A 26,036-nucleotide genomic window follows, 5' to 3' on the forward strand; every position below is an offset into this window, starting at 1 on the left:
CTGCCAGTCATCTAAAAATAGAAAGCAGATGTAATTAATTATTTATTTCTGCATATCTGTACACCCATTTAAGCCCATTTGTGCAACACACCACAATTGCTTAGTAGTGTATGTGAAGGTATGCTACTTTGCATACTGTCCAAGTAGCTGAATGAGTAGAGTCTATAGTTCTGTAGATCCTGGGTTCGTGTCTCCACCACACATATTTGTTGAACACAACATAAAATGTCTTTTAAATTAAAATCAATATTTTTACATTTGGGAGAGCTGCACAGTGCTAAGCACTGCTTAAACATGTTTAACGGCTAATATTGTCTGCACATTGCTAAGCTTTGCTAAAACCACAATTCTGCACGTTTTCACACTATTCAGCTTAACTTAACTGGTTTGCACAATGCTAACCACCTCAGTGCTTTTTTGAATGCTGCTGAATGATGTGTAAGGGTGGGAAAACAGCCTATATTAAGGCCAATAGGTGGGAACTCTGCATCTTTTATTGGAGTCTGCTTATCTGCTGATATGCCAGGTAGTGTTGGAGAGGGTGTGCACATTCCATCATAGAAATGGGTCCAGCAGGCTAGGTCTGGGCATGTCCACAAATATGTAAGCATTTTTCCACTGTTTTACCAAAATGCAAGCTGAATGTGTAAAAAAACTGGTATGCCTTATGGTATGCTTCTCCCCAACAGCTGTAGCTGAAAGAACTTGCAATATTCAGTCTCCTGCCAGGCAACTGGCCAGGTTGTACCGGGAGTGTGGTAATTATGGGTATATTATGCTACCTGTAGTGCAATAATCAATAAAGAATAAGAAAAATGTACTGCAATAAATAATAAACAAAACTGTAGTGCAATAAACAGGCAATTAGAACTGTAGTGCAATAAATTAACAATAACAACTGTATTGCAATAAACAAGGGAATTATCATCAATACCAATAAAGTGTTAAGCAGTAGTGTGGCTTCCTAAATAAACCTGTCTTAATATTTGCAGCATGGCTGTATTCATTGCATTTGTGTTCTACTGTCACTGCAGTCAAGTGTAAAACTGTAGTAGCTCTGCAAAAGGAATGTCCTGTAAAGTTTTTTTCTCAACTAACAGTATGTTTCAAGCTTATCTCCCAGCCAATTACAGTTACATAATGCTCTCATTTTCTTCCACTCCAGGAACAAAAGGTATATAGCTGAGGCAGCCCACTGTATGAGTAGATAGTGTATGTAAATTTCACAGAGAATTATTTGTAATACCAATAAAGTGTTAAGCAGCATTGTGGTTTCCAAAATTAATCTGTCTTAATAATATGGCTGTATTAATTGGATGTGTGTTCTACTGTCACTGCAGACAAGTTTAAAACTGTAACAGCTCTACACTGCAAAATGAATGTCCTGTAAATTGTTTTTTCAATTAATAGTATGGGTCAAGGTTGTCTCCAGGCCAGTGTAAGTCACATAATGCTTACATTTCCTTCCACTCTAGGAACAGAAGTTATATGCCTGAGGTAGCCCATTTTATGAGCAAATAGTATTTGTAGATTTCACAGATAATTACCAGCAATACAAATAAAGTGTTAAGCAGAATGTGGTTTCCCATATAAATCTGACTTAATATTTGCAATAGGGCTGTAGTCATTGCATGTCTGTTCTAAGTTGCTGCAGTCAATTGTTACATTATTTGCAGATGTCCCCCGCAGTCACTGCTATTGGGTTCTACACCCATGCCTGTCAACTAAGGCATGACACCTGTCTAGTTTACTTAATGTACACAAACATGCCTCTCAACTGTCACAATTTTTCATAATGTAATTACAGCTGCCTATTCTGTCTGTTCCATGATTACCTCATAAATGATTATCTGGAATGCTATATATGTTCAAATCCATTTACATAACACCTTGGTAGCTATGTAAGTCCACATTATGTAGAACTGTTCTGTGTAGTTCTGTATCTGCATTTGTTACTGATTGGCCCTTTACTGTCCCATGCTAACAGCTTGAGAGGTATGTATGTGCTACATCAGCTATAGAAGAATTGTAGTCACTGTACTTATAACTGACACTACACACCATTAGAAGTTTGTAGTTGTACTCTGTGTAGTAATAGTACCTGTGAGGTAACTAGTGGTATGTTTTTCTCACTCTCCCCACCTCAAATCTTCAGAAATGTATTATTGTTATTTATTATTATGGTTTAATATTAATATATTTTCTTACACTAGCTGTTTTACTCACTTTCTGGTTTAATTCATACTAGTTTGCTGTTAACATACTTACTGTTATGTTACTTAGTGTTCTGTTACACATAATATACCTTAATATGTATTTGGATTAATAAATATTATTATGTTCCATTCTGTTAATGCTAACATTGGTTTGACTAATACTAACTTTAACTTATTGTTATAACTACTTTACTACAGCGTGACAAGGTCAGCCGGTTCCACGTGATCTGCCTACCTTGCCTGCTTTGGCCATGGCACTGGGTCCCAGCATGTCCGCAACCCCCTCCTGCTGCCCTGCACTACCTGCTGCACTGGGTAGTACTGCCCCATGGTAAGGGGATGGGCGCCCATCTGGGAGTGGTGGTGGAAAGGGAGTTGTTAACCATGATGAACTGCCAGGTTTGATGCACAGGATCTCCTTTCATGGGTTTGGACAAAGTCTGCACCAGATGGAGATCATGCTGGCCACCCTGGTGGGGAAGGCTCACCCTGGAACCCAGTCTCCACCACAGCTGCCCTCTAGGCAGTGATGGGTCAGTGTTAACAGTCTCATAGTTGGGGATGTGAGTCATGCTGATACATTGTGGAGGCACATGGGGCTGAGATCCCACAACACCCATGCCCACCAAGGTGTTCACTAACCTCATGTGTCACACACCACCTCTTTTTGATGTCTTATCTGTCTCAGTAACCTCATGTGTCACACACCACCTCTTTTTGATGTCTTGTCTGTCTTGTCTGTCTGCAAATGCATTCTCACCTTCCCAACTTACCTTCCACACATGTACATATGTCTGGCCCCAACATTCCACTCTCACTTTAAAAAAAAAATTGGGCACCTGCCCCCCCCCCCAATTTTTCGTCCCATACATAGCTCTCCATTTTGCACACATAGCTCTCCATTTTGCACACATGTACACCGGCCACACATAATTTGGTTCAATTGGCTTAACAACACAATTATGTTGTCCTCACCCCTCTCTCTAATTTTAGAGTCCAAAGTCATCTACAAATTCTGTCAAAGTGACAGTTATTGCTGTACAAGAAATGGATAGCTATGGTTCTTTCCTACACTCTTCCTGCACATACCTACCTGCCTTTCACTTTGTTTTTCCCCCTGCTTGCACCTCATTTTTCCACTTTCCTCTCTCCCCATTTTTCCTTTCTTTATATTTTTTAGCAAGATGCTGCATGACTTGACATGTCACACAGCTTCGTTAACCTCAGCTAAATTGAGCTATATTGATATATGTGTTTTAAATAATAAACATGTACAAAATAAACACCTGATCCCTACTATGAACCCACAACCATCGCACCTGTAGGATGATGCATTAACCTGCCATAGCACACAGCTGTTTTAAAACAGGTGGTTTAAGCAAAACATAGTAATTGCAGGTTATCATCATTAAGCGTGTTTCAGCAGAGCTGCACACTGGGCTGTATTATGTAAACTTGCTTAAAAAGTAATGCAAAAATTGGGATTGTACCTTGCAGTCTGGTGTAACAGTACACTACTAAAATGCCAGGCACATAAGAATGAATGTAAATGAGGTCTCTAATTGCAGGTAAATATCCCCTTTTATCAGAATTTACAAGTGCACCTGCTAAGGAATAACTGGAAAAATATATGTACAACAGGGATCTTTGTGCAGAAACATATCCATATGAAGCCATGCACATAATAATGGCTGTAAAAATAGTATGTCACAGTCTGTACGTGTGCACTTATATCTTGCAAATATGGCACCTGTAACAGTGATTTAGTAGCTCAGTCTGTTAAATGCCTTGCAAGCAGTACATTTTGCCACACAGTCCTGGGTTCAAATCCAGTGGTGTATAGCATTTAAATAACATTATTGTGAAGCCACCAATTAATCACTGAGTCATGCACTCTTTATCCACACAAAGCATTAGAAATTAAATGTCTAATTGTCACTGATGGAAGTCACAGACCTGCAGATGAGAACACACCATGTATTTCTATAGCAAAACCATAAGTGGATAAAGTGTCATATCATGGATTAATATGCATCTAAAGAGGATTCCAACTCAGGTAATGCAAATGAGGCCCACTGATATCAGAGAGCAGCACACAATCCTTTAAAACTCACAGTGCAAATTAGCACAGCTGTACAACTAATAAACACACATGAAGCTCCTGATAGAAACAAGGACTGCCAGAATACACATTCTGAATGAGTAACAGACTGTAACATGTGGCCTGACAGTTGCCCAAATGGTGGACATAATGTTATATGTATCCCCTATGTTGCGCAAGGACACAACAAACATGTAGGCTATCACTCTGTTAATGATACTGTTGCCTAACATACTTACCTTAAACACATGCTTTATTTGGAGTGGAATGACTACCCTCACTCTGGCTCTGCCTCTACTACAAGGCTGCCACAGTTACTCTCATAGCATGTTGTCTGCCAAAGTATTCACACTCTCTGCCTAGGTGCATTACCTGCAGCAGCAGCTGCAGACTGTAGCAGACACGTCTGTAACAGTAGCTTCTACAGACCTACCTCTGCAATGATGTAGTCTTCTCACCCCAGTAATGTCCATCACAGCATATCAGAAACAGCTTGTAATCTACATAGAGGCTTTATATCTTGTAAAATGGCTGCATGTCATTGACTGATGATACTACAAACCAGCTGTGTTACTTACAATTAGCATTTCAGAACCACAGACTGGTTAAGAGGCAATCACCTGCTAATCAGAAGCATGTTAAAAGGCAAACATACTGGCTATGGGGAACCACTCTGTATGAGACTCTCTGCAGACAGAACACGTATTTGCAAAAATCTAAATATCACCACATATCAATGGAGGAGTTTTGCACTCCAGCAGGTATGTAACCTTTTTGTTTACAACAGGATGCAAATGCATGTATATACTTACAGGGGAATAGGGGTTACAGCATTAAGACTGATCTGAAGAGAAGTGCAGTCAGGACGGAAAAATCTCTCTCCTTGTTTGTTTTGTACCTAAATAAAGAAGTTTTTGCTGCATTATCGTGGTGGTCTTCATACTGGTGTTCTTCTAGCATTAAGACTTTCTTAGAACTGTGATAATTACGTCATTGATATCCAGATTTGTTGCACCTGCAGGGGACGTACTATACATCAAGGGTGGAATTCTTTTTGCCCATTTTCACACTGGTCTCAGGACTGCCCCTTTATGGTGGTTGCAATAACATACTACTATTTGTTTGGCACCATTGTTTTGACATATTACCCAGGGGTTGCTCCTGAGGAACACACTACAATAGACTCTGTTGTTGGGTGTATGATCATATAGCAGTATCTGTCATGGCACACAGGGGAAGAGCTGACTATCGCTAGTATCTTAGTTGTATCCACACACTTAGTAAGTTTGCACACTGTGGGATATGATATGTCTGAGCAAGTAATGGATACTGCCAGACATTTTGTTCTTGCTTTATCTCTACATAGTGCACTTCCATGAGATCACTATGGAATACCGAATTCCACAATCCCGAGACTCTAAATCCCAAGGACCAGAATCTTGAGATTGCGGAATCTGAAAAAAAAAAAAAAAACATCAAACAAACTATTCTAACCTGTATACAGGGGGGCAAGATCCCCCCTGCAGCCCCCACATAGGGGGCTTCACCCCACCACCCCCTGCAACTTATATATACCAACTCTGAGATTGCACTACAGTGGAGTGAATGGCAAAGTTCCTGTTCTGCACTGAACGGCAATCCCCATTCACTACTTTTGAGATTCCTCAATCTCAAGATTCTGATCCTCGGGATTTAGAGTCTCAGGATTGTGGAATTTCAGTATTCTATAGTGATCCCACTTCCACATATGTTAGCCTGGCATGTGATTCTACTCTGCTGTCTTTCAGGACACATGTATCCAAAATACCATGCGCCCTTCATGGATGTGGAGAATGAGATTATACTTGATGGCCTCTGGCAACACCATAAACTCCTACTGTCCAGGGGAAGGTAAAACAGGGAACAGCGGACAGCATTGTGGGCTGACCTTGTCTGTGATGTGAATGCTACATATAATCAGAGCAGGACATATGAGCAGGTTCAACACTGAACAACAGTCATGATCAATGCTGCATGCAGAAGAGCAGCAGATATATACAGGGATTATAGCATCACCAGTGGACAGCCTGCAGCAGGACAACCACTCAGCCACTGAGGAATTCCTGGCAAACCTAGGCACACATGACAGCTCCCAGGCATCCATCACACCATAGATTGTGGATGTGGGTGCTGCAGTTACCATGGCAGAGGAGCGTGCAGGTAAGCTTAGTTTGATCACCATTGAAATACTGTAGCAGTCAGTGTGAAAGACTGTACATATTCTTATGTGGGTGTCAGGTCTGTGTTCTTTATGGAGGGAAGGATGGAACTGCAGTTTAACTTTCCTGCTCAGATGTTGACCGATATAATAATTAACATAGTAGCTACTGACTCTCCTGCTCAGATGTTGACCAATATAATAATTAATATAGTAGCCACTGTAAATGTGAGATATATGGATGTATTATCTTGTTGTGGTGCAACATGCAGTGGTACTGACATTACCTCTCCCTTTACTTTACACAGGTCCATTGGGTATCGGATAAGACCATGGTGCTGCTCCTGGTAAGCACAAAGCTATTTTGCTATAGATGTAGGTTTACAGCAATGCAATCCCTAAAGTGTCATCCAAGGCCTGCTGCCTAAAGTGCTGTACTGTCAACATGATTGCCAGTTGCACAGATATTTTATGACTGTACACATGTTACAGTCATATATATGCCTTGTAGGTGTCACCACACTGATAGATGTGACAGTATTGTCAGGACATTGCAGATTGCCAGTATGTGTCAACTGTGCAGAGTCTTCACAAATGTCAACAGTGACCTCATGTTTGCTGATGAGATTGCTGTGTACAGAGCTTTTATTTAAAGTAACTACAGTTGTTTTTGGAGATAGTAATGTCCTCTTGTCCTACTATATGAGGTTAGGTTTTCATCAGGTGTGTAATAGTGCCAACAGCATATAGCGCTTTACATATATTGCATCATAGTACTGCAGAGCATAATAGTGTAGGTATTAATGTGCTGCTTTTTCCACTCTTATCACAGGTGACCGGGGGGTTAGCCTATGTCTCCTACCCAACCTGATGTCAGTGCCTCTTCAGACATTGATGATGATTATGGTGGCCACAGTGAGGCATAGGTGGGGGTTTCAGGGGCTGAATATGTCCCAGAGGTTAACGTTACTCCCCTGCCTTCAATGTTACCACACACAGTCAGTATGCCTACACATACGCAGTCCCCAGAGGCCATAGATATTGGACAGTCAGAGGGTGGAGACATTTAACAGAAAAGTGTGGCAACTATGGCTCCAATGCGCATCGACTCTGGCCATAGCCAGAGAACTGGTGAGGATCTACAGAGGAGGTCTGATATGGGTGCTCATAGGTGGCCTGCTGTCCTTTCACCACCTGTTGCAGGTGTCACATCACAGTTCACTTGGCATATGTTTCAGGCCATCATGGAGGCACAGGCACATTCTGAAAAGAACTCCAGATGTATGCTCAGGGTAATAGATGCAGCACAGTCTGACATCCATGAGAGCCCCCATCGCATTGGTGACAGCCTGGATCAGTTCACTGATACAGTGGACAGAAGGTGGGCTGAAACAGTTTGTGTCTTAGAATGCACAGTGTCTGTGGTGGAATGTATGGTTGGAATTGAGGGTTGGCCTCATGGATATAGGTCAGCAACCCCATCTGCTGAGAGTCCATGTAGCTAAGTTCAATCATGCTCCCATAGTGGCAGTACATCTAGCGCTACAGAGGAGAGTGTGCTGTCCACACCAAGATGTGGCATACCATGGGCTCATGGTCCTAAGCCTTCATGTGGAGGACACGGTCCCAGCATACAGCAGTCAATGTCAGTCACTAGCACCACTTCTGACCATGGCCATGGATGTGCCAGTGCAACTCCTGGCAGAGCCAGTTCCCATATTCAGGCCCAGAGATGATGAACTGCTAACTCTACCATGCATGGTTCAAAGCTGTCCGACATACTCCCACAAGTAGGGCTAGCACTGAACTTGACTGTTTCAACCTACACACTCACACCACTGTCAAATGCAGGCTACCTACAGACGCACACGGCACAATTACAATTCCATGGTCCACCTTGCCCACTTCCCTTCCTGACTCACACACATGCTGTCAACCTTTTGGGTCAGCCTAGGCCTCCTGCACCCCCATGCAACACCCTGTGCAAGTGGTGATACCCGTGCCACATCCTTATCATATTAACATTGATGCAGGGAAATGAAGCTTCGTGCCTGATGCACAGAATGACTATATAAATTAACATGTACATGTGTAATGCATTGTTTAGCCATGCCACTTGTAGTGGCTACTGACAGATACTGTATGCTGAAATTTGTAATGCGTAAGCCCCATAATTTCGTATACCTGATGTTGTATGGTGTTGTAATGGCTGTATACTTACACAATGAAAGGTGTGTCATGAAGCTTTTTCTGATTCTATTTCAGGATTCTGTTGGGCACACCTATGGGCACACAGCAGCAAGAGAGCCATAGATGTCACAGCACAGGATAGACTGTCTGCACAGAAGAAATATGTCAGCAAGGAACAGCACTATAGGTGCGAGGCTCCATAAATTTAAATGTGTGTAACAGGCTGACAAGCACAATGGCCTCATGCAACATACCCATGCATCCCTAATCTGTGAAAAGGTCTGATACCCTTGATAAGTATCACCAGTATGTTGGGAGCTATCACCTCTACAAGCTGTGGTGCTGGGGCTGACCCATCTCCATATTTCCTGTGTCCAGTACAAACATTTGTTCAACAACAGCTATGATTGCTGCATTCTACATTCCATGCTGTAACCTGAACATGATGTGTGTCACAGCAGATGTGTGCTTTACATGCATGGGAGGCCTGTTACATATAGGTTCATAGGTTCATAGGTAGGTACTAGGCTATCGGCCCTGGGGCCTATACAAGCCCAGCGAAAAAGGTACCCTGCTTTTGACACCCAAGAAAATTATTTTCCTGTGCCACTGTCGAGCAGAGACACAGAGGTGATCCCCGGGGTGAATTTCCTATTTCCCATCCAATCATCAAGATTTTTCTTGAAGAGTGCTAATGAGGAGCTTTGTTTGATATAGATAGGTAGTTTATTGCAGAGTATGGAAAGTCTCTGGGACAGGAATCTATCCCTCCAGCATGTTCTGTTTATTGTGTTGACAAGGTTTAGGTCTCTAGAGCATGTACCTCGAAAGGATTGGGATTTCTTTAAGTGGAGCATGTCCAACAGCTCTGGGTTTGACATAGCTTTGTATGTTAGGCAGAGATCACCTCTGAGTAGGCGATATGCAATGGAGTAAAGCTGGAGTTTTTTGAGACGGTTCATGAGGGCATCTGTTTGAGGCCGGTAATCCTCTTTGTGAGGTATTTCTGTGGCCTTTCCAGTTGTTGTAGATGTCTTGTGAGGTACATACCAAAAGGGGTGTTGTACTCTATAATGGGTCTAATGAGTGATGAGTAGAGGGGAACAATGACCTCTTTTTTTCTGGATGAGAAACTTTTTGTGATGAGGTGTGCCACGTAGAAGGATTTCCTGACTATTGTGGCAATGTGATTATCAAAGGAGAGACTACTGTCCACCTGTGTCCCAAGGTCTCTTATCACACTTTCAGTGTTAAGTATACTACTGCCTAAGTTGTAGTTCATGGGTACAGAGTTTTTACAAAAGGGGATGACAATGCACTTTTTGGCATTGAGTTTGAGGCCATGGCTTTGACACCAGGCATCTGTCTCTGTGAGGCCCTTTTGTAGGATGTCCACATCATTAAGAGTTTCGATTATGGCTCCTAGTTTGCAGTCATCTGCAAACTTCATTAGCCACAGACCTTCTGTGCTAGCCTGTACTTCACAGAAGTAGATACCAAACAGGAGAGGACCCAGGACTGAACCCTGTGGTACTCCACTTGTCACTGGTCTGAAGTCGGATTTGGCGTCTGCTACTTTCACAGTGTGGTTTCTGTCAGTGAGCCAGTTGGCAACACATCCTCTGACATAGGGATTTATACCTAGTTTAGTGAGTTTATCTATAATTCCAGAGTGGGGGATGGTGTCGAAAGCCATGGCAAGATCTAGATAGGCTGTGTGATACACCTTACCCTTGTCTATGGCTTTGGTGACTGCTTCAAAGCAGTCTATCAGGTTTAGGAGCCATGATCTGCCTTTTACAAACCCAAACTGGGTGGGATCCAGAGTTTGGAGATTACCAATGTCTTTCTTTATAAGTTCCATGATGATACGTTCCATGGCCTTGCAGACCAGGCCCATCAGGCTAATGGGGCGGTAGTTCCCAGGGTCTGTGGTGGCTCCCCCCTTGTAAAGTTGCACTGTTTTGTGACATGCCTGTCTCTCCAACATGTAGTATTTATACCACAGTGATGGTGTAGGCATGTAGGTTGGGTAAGACATGTGTTACTCCTGTCATGGATGTGAGGGAAGTACACAGTGGGATCTGACACTTCCCTGTATGGCAGCCATACACATATGGTACAAAGCATTTATGAGACAGACTACACATGTATGGTCATGACACAGACTCCATTGGACATGTTATCTGCAATATGTATTGCAGTACCATGGAACCAGTGTGGCTGCTACAGTTGTAGGATATGCCTGTGTAGTGACATAGCAAGGGTGCCATTGCACACAATGATAGGTGTGATGAGTGCCACTTTCAGTATGGCAACGACAGTCTGGGAGTTACATCATAGACCTGTCTGTTTATGATGTACAGCATTGAAAATATCCCCACATCTCACCAACTACTGAAAGTCAAAGACTACATTTCCCCCTGTGTCCATATATCAATGATTAATGCCTCAACTGTGTGTGGTGTATGGACACTACTATTTACCCATGGGTGGATGACTTTCCATTGGATAGTTAAGTGCAGTCATTGGCATTTAATATTTGTCAGTGTCTCAGGCCACAACTGAATGTGTGTCACAGGCCATCATGGTTAACTGTTGGCTCTGTGAGGGATTCAGTGTCAGCTCCTCACATACAATCACCTGCTAATGTAGGTAGTCAGAGGACAATGACAGGGGCTTTGACTACAGAGAGGGAATGGCTAGAAGGAGTACACCTTCAATGATGTTTGGGGAAATCCGTTGGTGATTGGCATCATTGCAGCTTAGGTCTCCCAGTGATATCCTCCCAGATTATGACTGTCAGACACATGCCTACCCACCAGTGTACATACCACTCAGTAGATAACCTACAGAGTTTCCAGCAAGGCCTGCTGGCCTAATATTGTCAAACACCTTGTCAGGCCATGGTACATAGAGTGAGTAATATTCTTATCATCCACTGCATAGTTAACACTCAATGGGGTCCACCAGTTACAGTCAGTAGGCATGATTTGACCTTGAGCATAACAAACAGTGTGTGGTCCCATGTCAGTAGGTATATGATAGGGTTAGTGCTTGTATCCATGCTAACTCCTTTCATGGCATTTCATGTCACATGACTCAGAGATCTGGGAACACTCCTTCACACTACATACTATTTGTCCTTTGTGCAAGTAAGTATTGCAGTTGCATCCAGAATGTTCCACGAAGAACATTTGCCGTTTGGGCAATCTTCAACATTTCAACATTGCTGTTTGGGCAATCTTTTCCATCTCTCTCAACTTTCAGATTTGAAAGCCTTAATTTACACTTATTTCTGTCCTGTAACTCATCTAGTGCAGATACAGATTCTTAGTTTTAGCACTTAAATTTGCTTATTCGTGCTGAGCACTTGTTCAGAACTTGTAAGCTCTAAATAAGCTACTTATTGCTATAGCACTCAACCTTCTTCTTACCTAGAGGAAAACAGTTTTTGTACTTACTTTTCTCACTTGCTTAGAGAAAAACAGCTCTTGTACTCACTTTCCTCACTTATCTAGAGGAAACATTTTTTTTTTATTCAGGCATGTCCAAGGGTCAGCTCCCAGTGTTCTCTCCTGTCTATCTGATGAATCTGGGCATTTTGAGGCAATGTGGAAATTGCCTCATGTACACAGACAACCCTCTCCTCCTATCATCCAACACTACAACCTGTGAGAGATACACTTATCTAGCCAAACTGGAGGTAAAGCTCTCTCCAACCAAGACTGAACTTGACAGTCAAAAGGAGAAGGTAAACATTTGCACCACACCACACTTATCACATAGTCTCACTAAATCGACACCACTAAAATCCACACATAGTAACACAAAAACATTCGCGGAGGCTCTCAATAATAATCTGTCTAAGCAAAAGAGACCTCCAAAGCAGAAACACAAGCAACCTCCATCCCCCAACACAACCCAAATGACACATAGCCCACAGACTCAGTGTGCCACTCAACCACAGCCAATAAGGCAAAAAACATACCCAACGCACTAGTCATAGGTGACTCTATAGTCATGTACACTGATGTCCCACTCACCAGGCTAAACAAGGAGAAGGTGACTGTCAGCTGCCTGTCAAGTGCCAGGATCCGCCACATAACCCACGCACTCAGGTCACTCCACAACAAGTACAAATATGACTCTGTCATTGTCCATGTTGGTGTGAATGATCTGAGACGTACCTCCCTGGACTTCATGAAAAGAGACATGGAAGATCTCACCAATCTTGTAGCCCAGGCAGGTATGAACCTAGCCCTAAGTAGCATTCTGCCATCACCCAGAATGATACCACAGTGCAAGGACAAAATGATTGACTTCAACAATTAGCTAAGCTTCTGGTGTCATTCTAAGGGGATCCAGCATCAGTCTGCTTGGGATGACATGGTCGACAGACCACAATGCTTTGCCAGAGATGGCTTGCACCTGTTGCCCCTGGGATTCCAGATACTGGCTAAGGCTCTTGCTGCCCCAATAGTGCCTTTTTTAGGCAAGGTGAAAATGGCAAATTTACCACCGTAACAGGAACAGGCAAGCAAAAACTGAGGGTAATGCTACTCAGTGATAGAAGTCTAAATCTCAAAATGCACTCACTCAAGGCACTCCTTAAAATGGAAAACATTGATATCTGTGCAGTGACTGAGACCTGGTTCAAGGCTCCAGAGAGTATGGAGTAATGGTCACAACTACTGACACCTGCACAATGCATCTTAGATGCACTGTTCAGGGAAAAGTTGGCAATGAGAACAACAACTGCATACAACATCATGATTATGCTGCTATATGGTGGGTATGGCAACACTGAATCCCACTATGTGTAATGTGTCTCCACCTTGGATTATGCAGACATGTATGCAGTCAAGGATATCTGGTTCCAGGCTGTGGACAGCATCACAGCCATACCAGACTACATGTACATCCACATCTTCACACCTCAAAATGACAGTGTTCAAAGTAATGCAGGTGGTGTATACATACTCATTAAGGATAGATGCACATCCAGATTTTGTGAAACACTATGATTTCCTGGAGACAATGCAGGTGCCATTCAGCACTGGAAGGGCACATAATCAAGCAATAGCTGGCTACAGGAGCAGCGCCATGTAGCCAGACACCCATTGTGCATATTTGAATGTACATGTGTCTATCAAGATATATCATTGCACCATGTTGTGGAGTGGCATTAAGTGACCACCAGCTGTGTTACTTAGTCATGCTGCAGCTCACTTGCCCAAAGGTTAGTCTATGTCCTTAACTACAATGTCCGGGAGCAGTGCCATGACATCTACCCAAGGGGAACCAATGTATTGCAACATGTATTTACCAATATGGGTTAGCACTTCAGCTCATCAGTGTGAGGTCCTTCCTGATGGGATCTGACCACAGATCAGTGTCATTAAAACTACCAGCACTAACCAACACCCTTGCAGACAATATAGACATATATTTCAACAAAGCCATTTATTACCCCATGTGGGATGGTTTACTTAGCTTGATTGCATCCCCCCTCTGATGGGATGACATGGATGCAGAGCTGTACACACATGTATTATGGCAGCAGCATTACAACTACATGAAGTCAGCTGTACCTGTCAGGAGGAGCACAGGCTCCTCATGGCACAGCAGACCTGCCTGGTGGACAACTCCTATTATCAGGCTGTACAATAGGAGGTAGACATTGCTGTATGACAGTTGGGGTGAGGGTTCCCCCTCAAATGGTGATACAACCTCCTCAGCTACAACAACCACATAGTGTTGTGATGTTATGTAGACAAAGTAAGTGACAAAAGCAGCCACCCGCACAAAGCAGAACCACAACACACATTATAGTTACATGTTTAATCCGAAAGCACAGGCCGAGAATGTCAGTGAACTCATACTTAATAATGACATATAGAATGGGTCTATAGCCATAGCTAACCTGTAGACCCACATATTCTGCATCAACTTTACTCCCTTGTCCCAAACACATGTGACAATTGACATTTCTACAACCTGTCCCATAACTTCCATATCTACAGAGCAGGCTCTAAATGGCCTCTCGGAGGATACACAGCATCTATTGGTCATGCTAACATTCCAGGCTGCATCCTACATGGGATGTGTCATGGATTACTAACACCATTGGGAACACCTTGCAATCACACTGAAACCACTGGTTGAACCCTGGTTGACTGGACAATGGCAACTGTTATATCCTTGCATAGAGATGGTGCATGCACTGATCACCAGAACTATAGACCTCTTTGCCTGAGTATCCATACCTGTATGGCCATAGGGACAATCATGATGGAGCTGAGCAGCACACATATGCAATTTACACACAGTCAATTGTGCACAGCTTGGATGTCTGACAAGGGGATCATGACTGCTATACTTGGTGGACATTTCCGAGGCAGTCACCAAGGACCTAGGTGAGGGGACGCCAGGGCATACAACCCCCAGGACTGAGCCAAGATGTTTGAATACATACCCCACTCAGGCATCATGTACAAAGCACCCACTTAAGCATCCGTGGTACTATCATTGTAGGAGTCACTTAGTGGCCCATTGATGGCACACATATTCAACATTGGGACATCTGCCTCCAATAGCTGATCTGTAAGCAGCAGTGTTCAACAGGCTCAGTCATGGGTCCTCTACTGCTTAGAATCCATTTAACCATGATACAAGTGAATACTGACTGTCAGTGGCTAACAATGGTGGCTGATGCCTGCAGAGTATGAGCACTCATGGAGTCTGTCAGTTAAGTCAATATCCTACAAGACGGTAGTGATGAACAAATGCCTGTTGACATAGTAATGGCCATAAACTCCGTGCAAATATATATGTAGTATCTTTTGCATCAGTAACACTTATGTACCTGGTAAGTAGGACATCAGTCACAACATGTGATGTACATATTTAGGGGTGAATGAACTGAGCACACAGACCAGGCCACACAGGTTTACACATAATGTGCCTGAGATCACCAGGTCTCTCCAGTGGTATGATGGGAATCATGTGCCATAGGGAAGGGCACACTCACCCATAATTGACATACTCATAGGTTTATAGGTTCATAGGTAGGTACTAAGCTATCTGCCCAAGGGTATTTTTCAGCCTAGCCAGAGTGTGTCAGTTTTCACCACCCCATTGATTAAGTAACTGATCCTCTGTCAAGCAGAGCCAATGAAGTGATCCCAGGGGCATATTTTCTGTTACCCATCCACTCATCAAGGTTTCTGTTGAAGAGTGTTAGTAAGGGGCTCTGCCTGATGTAATTTGGAATTTTGTTCCAAAGCAAGGGGAGTCTCTGTGACAGGAATCTATCCCTCCAGCATGTTCTATTTATTGTTGTGGCGAGGTTTAGCTTACTAGAGAACATGGCTCGCAGTGACTTGGATTTCTTTAGGTGGAGCATGTCCATCAATTCTGAGTTGGACATGGCTTTGTAAGTCAGGCAGAGATCACCTCTGAGTAAGTGATATGCCACTGAGTACAGCCAGAGTTTTTTCAGTCGAGCTGCATAGGACATATGTTTGAGACCAGTAATCCTCTTGGTGAGGTACTTTTCTGGTCTTTCCAGCTGTTAGAAGTGTCTTGTGAGATACATCCCAAATGGGGCATTGTACTCTATGATGGGTCTAATGAGTGATGAGTAGAGGGGCACTATAACCTCTTTATTTCTAGATGCAAACCCTTTAGTAATTAGATGGGCCACATAGAACGATTTCCTAATTACTTTGGCAATATGATTGTCAAAGGAGAGATTACTATCTACCTGGGTCCTCAGATCTCTTATTACCTCTTCTGTATTAAGGGGGCTGCCTCCTATGTTGTAATTCGTGGGTGTTTTGTTTTTCCCAAACTGGATGACTATGCATTTTTGGCATTTAGCTTGAGGCTATGACTTTGACACCAGGTATCTATCTCAGTAAGGTCCTTTTGGAGGATGTCCGTGTCAGCCAGAGAGTCAATTATGGCTCCCAGTTTGCAGTCATTGGCAAACTTGGTTAGCTATAGTCCTCTTGTATTAGCCTGTACTTCTGAGAAGTATATGCCGAAAAGTAGGGGGTCTCAGGACCGAGCCTTGTGGGACACCACTTGTGACTGGTTTAGAGTCGGACCTGAAGCCCACTATTCTTACCGTGTGAGTTCTGTCTGTAAGCCAGTTGGTAACCCATCTTGTGACATAGGGGTTTATGTTTAGGCTGGTGAGTTTTTGTGTAATACCTGAGTGGGGAATGGTGTCAAAAGCCTTGACGAGGTCAAGGTAGGCTGTGTGAATCACCTTTCCCTTGTCTATAGCCTTGGTGACTGTCTCAAAGAAGTCAACCAGGTTTAGTAGGCATGATCTGCCCTTAACAAAGCCGAACTGGGTCAGGTCAAGTGTTTGGAGGTTCCCAATGTCTTTGTTAATGAGTTCCATGATGATGCGCTCCATAGCCTTGCAGACCAGGCTAGTCAGGCTTATGGGGCAATAGTTACCAGGGTCAGTTGTGGCCCCTCCTTTGTGGAGAGGAATAACCGTTGCTGTGTGCCATTCTATGGGCACATAGCCTGTGTAGAGGCTGAGGTTGAACAGTGTGTTTAGGTGGGGGGTTAGTTCGTTCTGTAGTTCATGCAAGACGCAGCCTGGGACACCATCTGGTCCCATTGATGCTGCGTTTTTGGCTTTTGAAAGGGCTGTTTTCACCTGTGCGTCTGCAATTTATGGGAGACTACACTTTTCTGTTATTGTTGTGGGCCCTTTTGGAGGTGAGAGGGGGGTGAAGTTTGCACTGAATCTGTCAGGATGTTGGCAATATCAGTAGGTGCAGTATATTTTGTGCTATTTTGGACTAGTTCGGTGCATATCTGAGAGTTGCCACTTAGATTCTTAACATAGCTAAAGAAGGCTTTGTGGTTATCTTTTGAATCCTTGGCTATTTCTCTTTCGATGTTAGCCTTGGATGATTTAATAAGGTACCTCAGTTTCTTACTGATACTGATCAGGGATGTCTTTCCTTCTTGGGATTTGATTTTTTTCTGAAATAGTTTCCTCCTTCTATTGTATAGCCTGTTTATTGCAGGGGTCCATCAAGGTGGTTTCCTTCTCTTAGAGGAGTGAGTCTTGGTTTTGCTAGGGATGGCATGATCCATCCATCCTTGTAGGTGCTCATAGAGTGCATTTGTAAAGGCTTCTGCATCTTGGGCAGCATTATTCTTTAGCATGGGGGTTGTGAAACTTACCACCTCTGTCTTAAGTAAGGTGAAGTTTGCTTTAGAAAAGTTTTTTTACTGTGGTTTCCTTAGTTGGGGGTGGTGGTGGGGTGTGGACATCCAGAGTGATTAGTTTATGGTCTGATCCAACCAGTGACGGGTTGACCTCCAGTGTGGAACACCTGTCGACCATGTTGGTGATGAACAGGTCCAATATGTATTCACCTCTGGTAGGGGAGTTTACCAGCTGATCCAGGGCATTTGAGTTGATGAATTCCAGGAAGTGCTGGGCCTGGGAATTTGTACTCGATTAGTTTTGCCAGTGATTGGTAGGGTAATTGAATCATAATCTGCATGTCCTCTTTCCTCAGCAGGCCAACATCTGAGTGCAATAGTCATTTGGTAAAGGACCTTTCAAGCAGTACTGGCACTGGCACATAGCAGTATGGTCCCTCATAACTGAACTTTATGTCTTCAGCATGTGCTCAATGAGGCTCATCTGAAATGAATGCCATTGTAGCTTATAGCATATAGACTACTCAGAAGTGATCTCTTCCTTCCATACAGGGCAATGCGTGATCGTGCTTGATTGTAAATTCTGCATATTTGTAGATGGCATAGTACATGGATTAATCACTGTAAGGACATTAACCTAGTATGTGATGTTAATAATACATGCTGGAGGAAGAGACTTGGCTAGCAGACTTTAACCCACCTTTGCAACAGAGCACTGGCTAATTGCAAGCAGAGCACCTCAGTGCACTTCAGCACATGCTATCTGTATGACTGGCTGGGCAGCCATAATTTCACCACAGGGCATCTGCCTGTGTCCCTTTTGGGCTGGGGCAATATGTGCTGTTCATGTAAAAAAGGGTATGCAGTTGTCTATGACTGAGATGGCTGTATGGCCATTATGCTAATGAAGTTCAAATGTCCTATGGTTCCAGATTACACTACAGTCACGAAAATGGCAAAGTAACAGAAGCGGCCAAGCGATTTCTTTCCCAGGGAAAGAATTTGCTTATATGCCATTTTGCTATTTTGCCTTTTTGTATTTTCAAGTTCGATCAAGATGCATTCGAAAGAATGAGTCTTCGATCATTTAATAGGAAGCCTATATATATGTATATTTAAGTAGGGGAGTGGGGGTGAGGAGCGAAGCCCCCCCACTTTATGTATGTAATGTTTTTTTTTTTTGTTTGTTTTGTGGCACAGTGATTTTTTTCCCTTAGGAAAAAAATGCTGTTCTAAGCGTTCAAGATTGTAAGCTATGACTTACATGGGTTTGATAAATCGTCATTCACTTTTTTAAGCATTCAATGATTTAACATAGATCCTATATGTATGTATAGACATATGTATACATAGAAGGTCATTTTGATCAAAGGGCAACAGGATTGCGCTCAGTTTAACTAAGTGTATGGGTATGCCCAGTGGGACTGTCAGTACTTATAAAGTTACTCTAGGCCACACCCACCTGCACTCCAGTCCGGGATTTTGTGTGTTACAGACACTGACATCTGTCCATGTTTCTGCTGCACTGCACTTCATTCAAAATGTACATGGCATTCTCCAGCTGTCTGATGTAATTAAAATGTTACAGAGGTTCATAATGTTACACCACACACAGACTGAAAGATGTGGATACTTGCAGATTTAAACCATCAGTCATCACCCATGCTAACTTCCCTAGTGCTCTGAGCCACGCAAGCTGCCAGCCAGAGAGTAATGATTCATCACACAGTCAACAGCATACATATGTATGTTGTTATTCTTGTGTTAGTGAGACATACAATGTGTGATTGATTTTTGTGTTACTGCCCTGTGCTTCCCTGGACTGCTGATATACCATTGCTGACCTACTGTTAAACTGGTTTTATGGGAAAACTGCTGTGTTGGGTGTGGGGGAACAACAGCACATGTTCTGCTGGGATGCACAGTAGTCCAACTATCATGTGACTCCACTGTTTAACATCTCCCTAGACTGATGTAGTGTATATTCCAACCATGAGGCCTAGTGAATATTAAGGGACACATACTAGTGGACTGGGTAACTGTAGTCCACTGTGGATGCTACTTGTGTCCAAATAGCCCACGATATTTCCTTGCATAACCACTGCGGATCCATACATACAATAGCATATTATAGTGATCTTTACATGTGTGTGTGTAGGTTAGGGACTTACCTTGTGAATGCAGTAGTTGAAAGAACTGTAGCTCAGGGCTGACTCTGTCTGATGCAAGCAGTACACAGCCAATACATGGATATGTACAGGTTGTGTGAGTTGCCTGGCATCAATTTTACTATATGTATGTGAGCAGGAGTAAGGTGTCAGTCCCTATGGCCATAGGTTGTCAGTGAATATGTTATGCATTGTATCTTAGCCAAGGCCAGGGCATACTGGGCATACCTATGTCTGCATACAGGGTCATCATCAGGGGTTTCTTCTCCAAGTCCTCCTGTGACTGTGCCTGTGATGACCTAGACAGTGGTGGGGGCTCTGTATCCCTTCCCTTTGCTGATCCTGTTGCAGTTGTTTCCACAGGATCATATTATGTAGCATAGTACATATTGTGAACATATGTGCAAATGTGGCTGGAGAGTACTGCAGGGCTCCACCAGATATATTGAGGCCCCAGAGCCATGACTTCAGTAGCCCAAACACACACTCTATGATGTTCCTAGTTTGTGTGTGTGCCTCATTATGGCATTCTTTGGTGGGAGTGTGTGCATTTCTGATGGGTGCCATTATCCACGGTTCCAGGGTGTAGCCAGCATCCCCCTGTAAATGGCTATGTGGGATATCCTCCTAGCAAACATCTGTTACAACTGTGATGCATGCCAGATATGGGAGTCATGATAACTGTCAGGGCTGCCAGCACACAAATTCATGATAATCCCCTGGGCATTGCACATGACCTGGCAGTTGATGGAGTGGTACCCTTGTGGTTGACGTAGATTATGCATTCCTCACAGGCTTGTGTCTTGATGTGTACATAAGTGCAATCTATGGCACCCAGCATTCAGGGTAGTGTGCTACATGGTAGAAGTGTTGCATATTGTTGGCCCTCACCTCAGTGGTGAGGGGAAAAGAAATGTGCTCACTGGCATGTGGTAGCATGGCATCCAGGAACTGGTGGAGCCTGGATGCTGAAGCCTGTGAGATCCCTTCATGTCACCACTGGGTCTTTGGAAACTACCTGCAGCTGGTATCACAAGGGCTACACATACCTTTGTTTCCACTGGCTTAGATTCCCCTCTGTTGGCTCTGGGTCTGAGCTGAAGGCAGCAGAGTTCCATGAGTTCTTGTAGTATGTCCCTGTCTACCCTGTAGTGCTCCACAACCTCCAGCTCATGTATCTCCTGGAAGCTTACCCTGGGTCTGAACACTCTTCTCTTTCTCTGTCTAGACCTATTGTCAGCAGCAGCAGCAGCAGTGAATTCAGCATCTAGCAGATACAGGTGCAGTAGACCTGCAGCAGCCCATAGCATTCTTTCAGTTAAAATTCCCAAGCCTGTACTGCAATGGTGTAGTGGGGAAAAATCAGAATGTAGGGTGTATGCATACTTAACAGAGCTCTGCTGTAGGTGCAGATTGTGTGATTGGGTAACTATGATGCATTGCACCTACCTATGACATAATTAATATCATTTCATGGCCCTATTTTAGGTTAAACAAGGGTCAAAGCTAATAAAATATGTTTTTTTTAAACACGCTCTATACAGTGGTGTGCAATGCAAACACACACAGGGAAGGTAAACAAAGCTTAGACATTAGTAGACAAACCACCTGTAGGGGACACGCTAAGCCACTTGTGAAGTTCATCTTTGAAAATGTTTTTTTTTTTTCTGATAGAATAATTGTAGCAACAGTCAAAACTACAAACATCAATTGTCATTTTTTTTTTCTAATCGACATTGTTTAAATTCCTACTAAACAAATATATTAGAAATGGCTTATACTCAATGATGCACAGTTGTTTTGCCAACACATAGTGTCTATTTTGCAAATGAATAATGTGATCAATCATTTCTCAGTACCTTTTATGAGTGGTAGAGTAGTAGCTTGCTATAGTTTACATTCAAAAACACTTGTGAAACTGAAAGGAGGAAGACATCTCAGTACTCCTTTATTAAATCGCTTAGACCTGTGCATACTCAGAATCAACAGCATAAGGAAATCACAGTTTATACAAGAAAGAGATGTAACTCTCTTGCCCATGATTCGCAGGGACATTCCCGACTTTGATTTAAACTCATCTTTGTCGCTTCAGCTTCATAGTGATAGCAATACTCCTCAAAATGAGTTCAAAATGCCAGTCTAGGAATGAACATGAGCACAAATACAGGAAGCCTTCAGATAAAGGCATCTGTCATAGCAGCTGCCCTGTCAGATAGGTATGTAGTAGCTGCTGAGTTTAGCATCAGGTATTATCAAATAATGTTTACTTGTGAGACAATGTAATTCTCTTTAAAAAGTAGATCTTTTTTTCTAACTAAATAATTTTGATTGTTTATTAAGCTACAGCAGACTTAAAAACTGTGCCTTAAAGAATTTTGCATATGAGGCTGAAACGACTAGCAAGAGCCAATAGATTGGAAGCTAGCATCCAACTTCATGAACTCGCCCCCACCCATTGTCTTGGGTTCACATATGATATCTCTGTAGTGCTTTGTGTTTTTTGGAGAAGTATGTACTCATTGAAGTAGTCAGTTATCAAATATTTACTTCAGTTAAGACCAAGATACTGACTATCCTCAAGGTTTTGCTATCGATTGTCTTTTGATATAATACATAACATTTAGTTTTAGAATCAAACTGCACAAGTGATATAGTGTATAGCTCTAATGGGTTGATGCATAGTTCTTAAAGTTAAAGAGCATGATTTCACTTAGTATTCCATTATCATTTTTTTGTTATGTTTGTTGATTGGTAGTTTGTAGTCATTCTAGATGTACAGGAGAGATGAAGCCATGCCTTGTTTGGAGAACCTTCTATACAAGGACATACATATGCTTGAATAAATGAAGCCAAGGGACAATGATGTGCATATTGTTGCCACTGGAAAGTTGTACACAAGTGAGGTATAAGGCAGCTGTAGGGCAGGCTTGGAAGGAGGATGCATGGTCAGTATAACTTCCAGTCTGCTTGGTCGGTGAAACGTCCCAGTCTGCAGTTACAAATCAAGCTGTGAAAAGTGACTGTTCAGGTCAGAAAGGTCAGTTGCAAATTGTGCTTGAATATCAAGGGATCCCTTAAACCATTTTTAAGAGCCAGACCATTAAAACATTGAGTATAATATAAGTAGTTTTTTTGGTAATAATTAGTTTGTGCAAATGAAAAATATTTTCTAATGCTCTTTATTTAATATGCATAAACTATTTCCATGCATTTAATTATTTATTTAGTTATTTTTAAGTCATGATTTTATGTGTATACTATTGTAATAGTTATTGTTCTGTGACTTATTTTATTTTATTTTACTTTAGAGATTCAGAGTTTTAAATTGTTTTTCATACAAATTTATGATATATTTGGTCTAGCAGTAACGTTTTTCACTTTGTTATATCTTTAAGGTAATTAGCATAAGTCAATTGATTGGTCACATGTTTTGAATTTTATATTTAAGTAGATGTGTGTGAAGTTATTTTATATGGTCTGAAGAAGCGGAATTTTATCAGTGAAAGCGCTTACCCTATATAATAAAATAATTACTATCTGTGTTTTAGCTCCGTCGTGTGGAACAACTGTGTTTTCATTTTATGCAAACTGTGCTGGAAACCTGAATCAGTAGAAAGGACATCACCCTCATTATTTTTCTAATGACCCAGATAACAGGCGATGGAGGGCATTTTACCATTTTCTTTCTGCATCATTTTGTTTTCAGGAGCAAGGGAAGGGAAGTCACATGTGGTGAGTAATGATGAAAGAAGAGGAGTGATGACATTCACTGTGGAGATTATGAGTTAAATATAGAGAAGAAAAGATAAGTCCAATTACTGAAGAACTGTTTTTTTGAACTGGCATTGCTGCTTACACAGTTTCTTTAAGTATCCAAGAGGAGTGGAAAAAAGGGACAAAGTTAATTTGAGTCGATAATCATGGAACTTATCAACAAAGTCACAGGTGACCTTCAAACTCTTGACCTGATCCAATTTGGGTTTGTTAAGAGAAGAACATGCTTATTAAACCTGGTGGACATCTTTGAGAATGTCACCAAAGACCTTGATAAAGGCAAAACAGTACATACAGCCTATCTTGTCTTAGCAAAGGCTTTTGAGACAATCCCCCCACTCAGGCATCATCGAGAAACTCACTCACCTGGGAATTAGCCCATATGCCACTAGATGGATAGCCAACTGGCTCACTGACAGAATGCATACAGTCAAAGTTGGGGATTACACCTCTACCAGCAGACCAGTTACCAGTGGCATACCACAAGGATCTGTGCTGGGCCCCTTACTGTCTGAAATCTATTTCTCAGAATGTTTAGGAAAGTTATTTGTTACAGAATGGGACATGGTGAAATCAGGTGGGATACTTTAATACTGCTTCCTGTTTAGATTACTAGCTTGAAAGATGTATATGTGAGGGGTTTGGAGGCAGACTTAACAAGTGAAGAAATATAGAGTTAGTGGGTTGCTTCTTTGATTACTCCCACAGATGCAAATAGAGCTTCACTTCTAGCTGCCAGGTTCTAGGGGTTATCTGTGTATTTATCTACATGTCTATCTGTCTCTCTATATCCACCCATACTCTCTTTATCCTTTACAGGATCATAGTGAAACTGGATTCAATCCTGTCAGCTAGAAGGAACAAAGAATTGAGAAATCTTTTGGATAGGGCAATAGTCTGTCTTAGAAGTCACATTTTCTCCATCACTCACACATTAAATCTATACCTGCAGGCAGACATTGGAAATTGCTCATTCATATATGCAATTAAGAGGTGGGAGAAAACTGTAGCACTCAAAAGAAAACCCACCCAAATGCAGACAGGATATGCAACTTAGAAGACAACCCAGATGTAAATTGGACCAGTGAGCCTCTTGCAGTTTGATTTGGAGGAATAATTTTACTTGCAGTGCACTGCACCAATGTTTTGTACATGCGCTTGTGTGTGCACATATACACAAACACCAAATGCACACACATGTGTGTATGTGTGTGTGTGTGTGTGTGTGTGTATATATATATATATATATATATATATATATATATATATATCTATATATATATCTATATATATATATATATATATATCTATATATATATATATATATATATATATATATATATATATATATATATATATATATATATATATATATATATATATATATATATCTATATATATATATATATATATATATATATATATATATATATCTATATTTATATATATATATATTTATATATATATCTATATGGATTCACTTTAGAATCTCGAAATACTGAAATATCGAAATTCATTATTTTGAGCCCATAAAGTGGAATCCCGAGAACAGTGAAAGCTCAGAAGTGCGAAATTCAAAACCTTGAATACTGGCGGTTTTGAATTTTGCGCTTCTGAGGTTTTGTTGTGGTTATGGATTCAGGTAAGTGTGTGTGTGTTAAGGGTTTTTGGTAGGGGCTGTGGTGTGTGTCGGTGTGTTTTGTTACTGTGATGTGTGTGTGCGGGGAGAATGTAGCTTGTGTGGTGGTGTTTTGTGTGTGTTTGTGTGTAGTGTGACCTCAGAGTGAGAATATTTAAGTAGGGGGTATGGGGGGTGTAGCCCCCACATCAAGGGTGCAGGGGGGCTTGCCCCCCTGCTTTTATGTAGTAGAGAGATTGTGTTTGTGTGTGTGGGGAGGATGGTGTGTGTGTGTGTGTGTGTGTGTGTGTGTGTGTGTGTGTGTGTGTGTGTGTGTGTGTGTGTGTGTGCGTGTGTGTGTGCAGTAGAAGTGCAAAATTCAAATCTCTGGTGTGCAAGATTTTGAATTTCATGGTTCTTTTTTTTTTTTTTTTTTTCAATAATAAATCTTTATTCTTTTCCAATTGTTAATACAATACTACAACGTATGTACATTATATACATGAATGCTTCCAACAGTTACATAAGATCATCCTACATTTAGGATAAAATTCTAAAAAGGTATTAT

This window comes from Protopterus annectens, chromosome 4.part1 (genome assembly GCF_019279795.1).
Source record: "Protopterus annectens isolate FY-2018-M chromosome 4.part1, PAN1.0, whole genome shotgun sequence".
Taxonomy (NCBI): Eukaryota; Metazoa; Chordata; order Ceratodontiformes; family Protopteridae; genus Protopterus; species Protopterus annectens.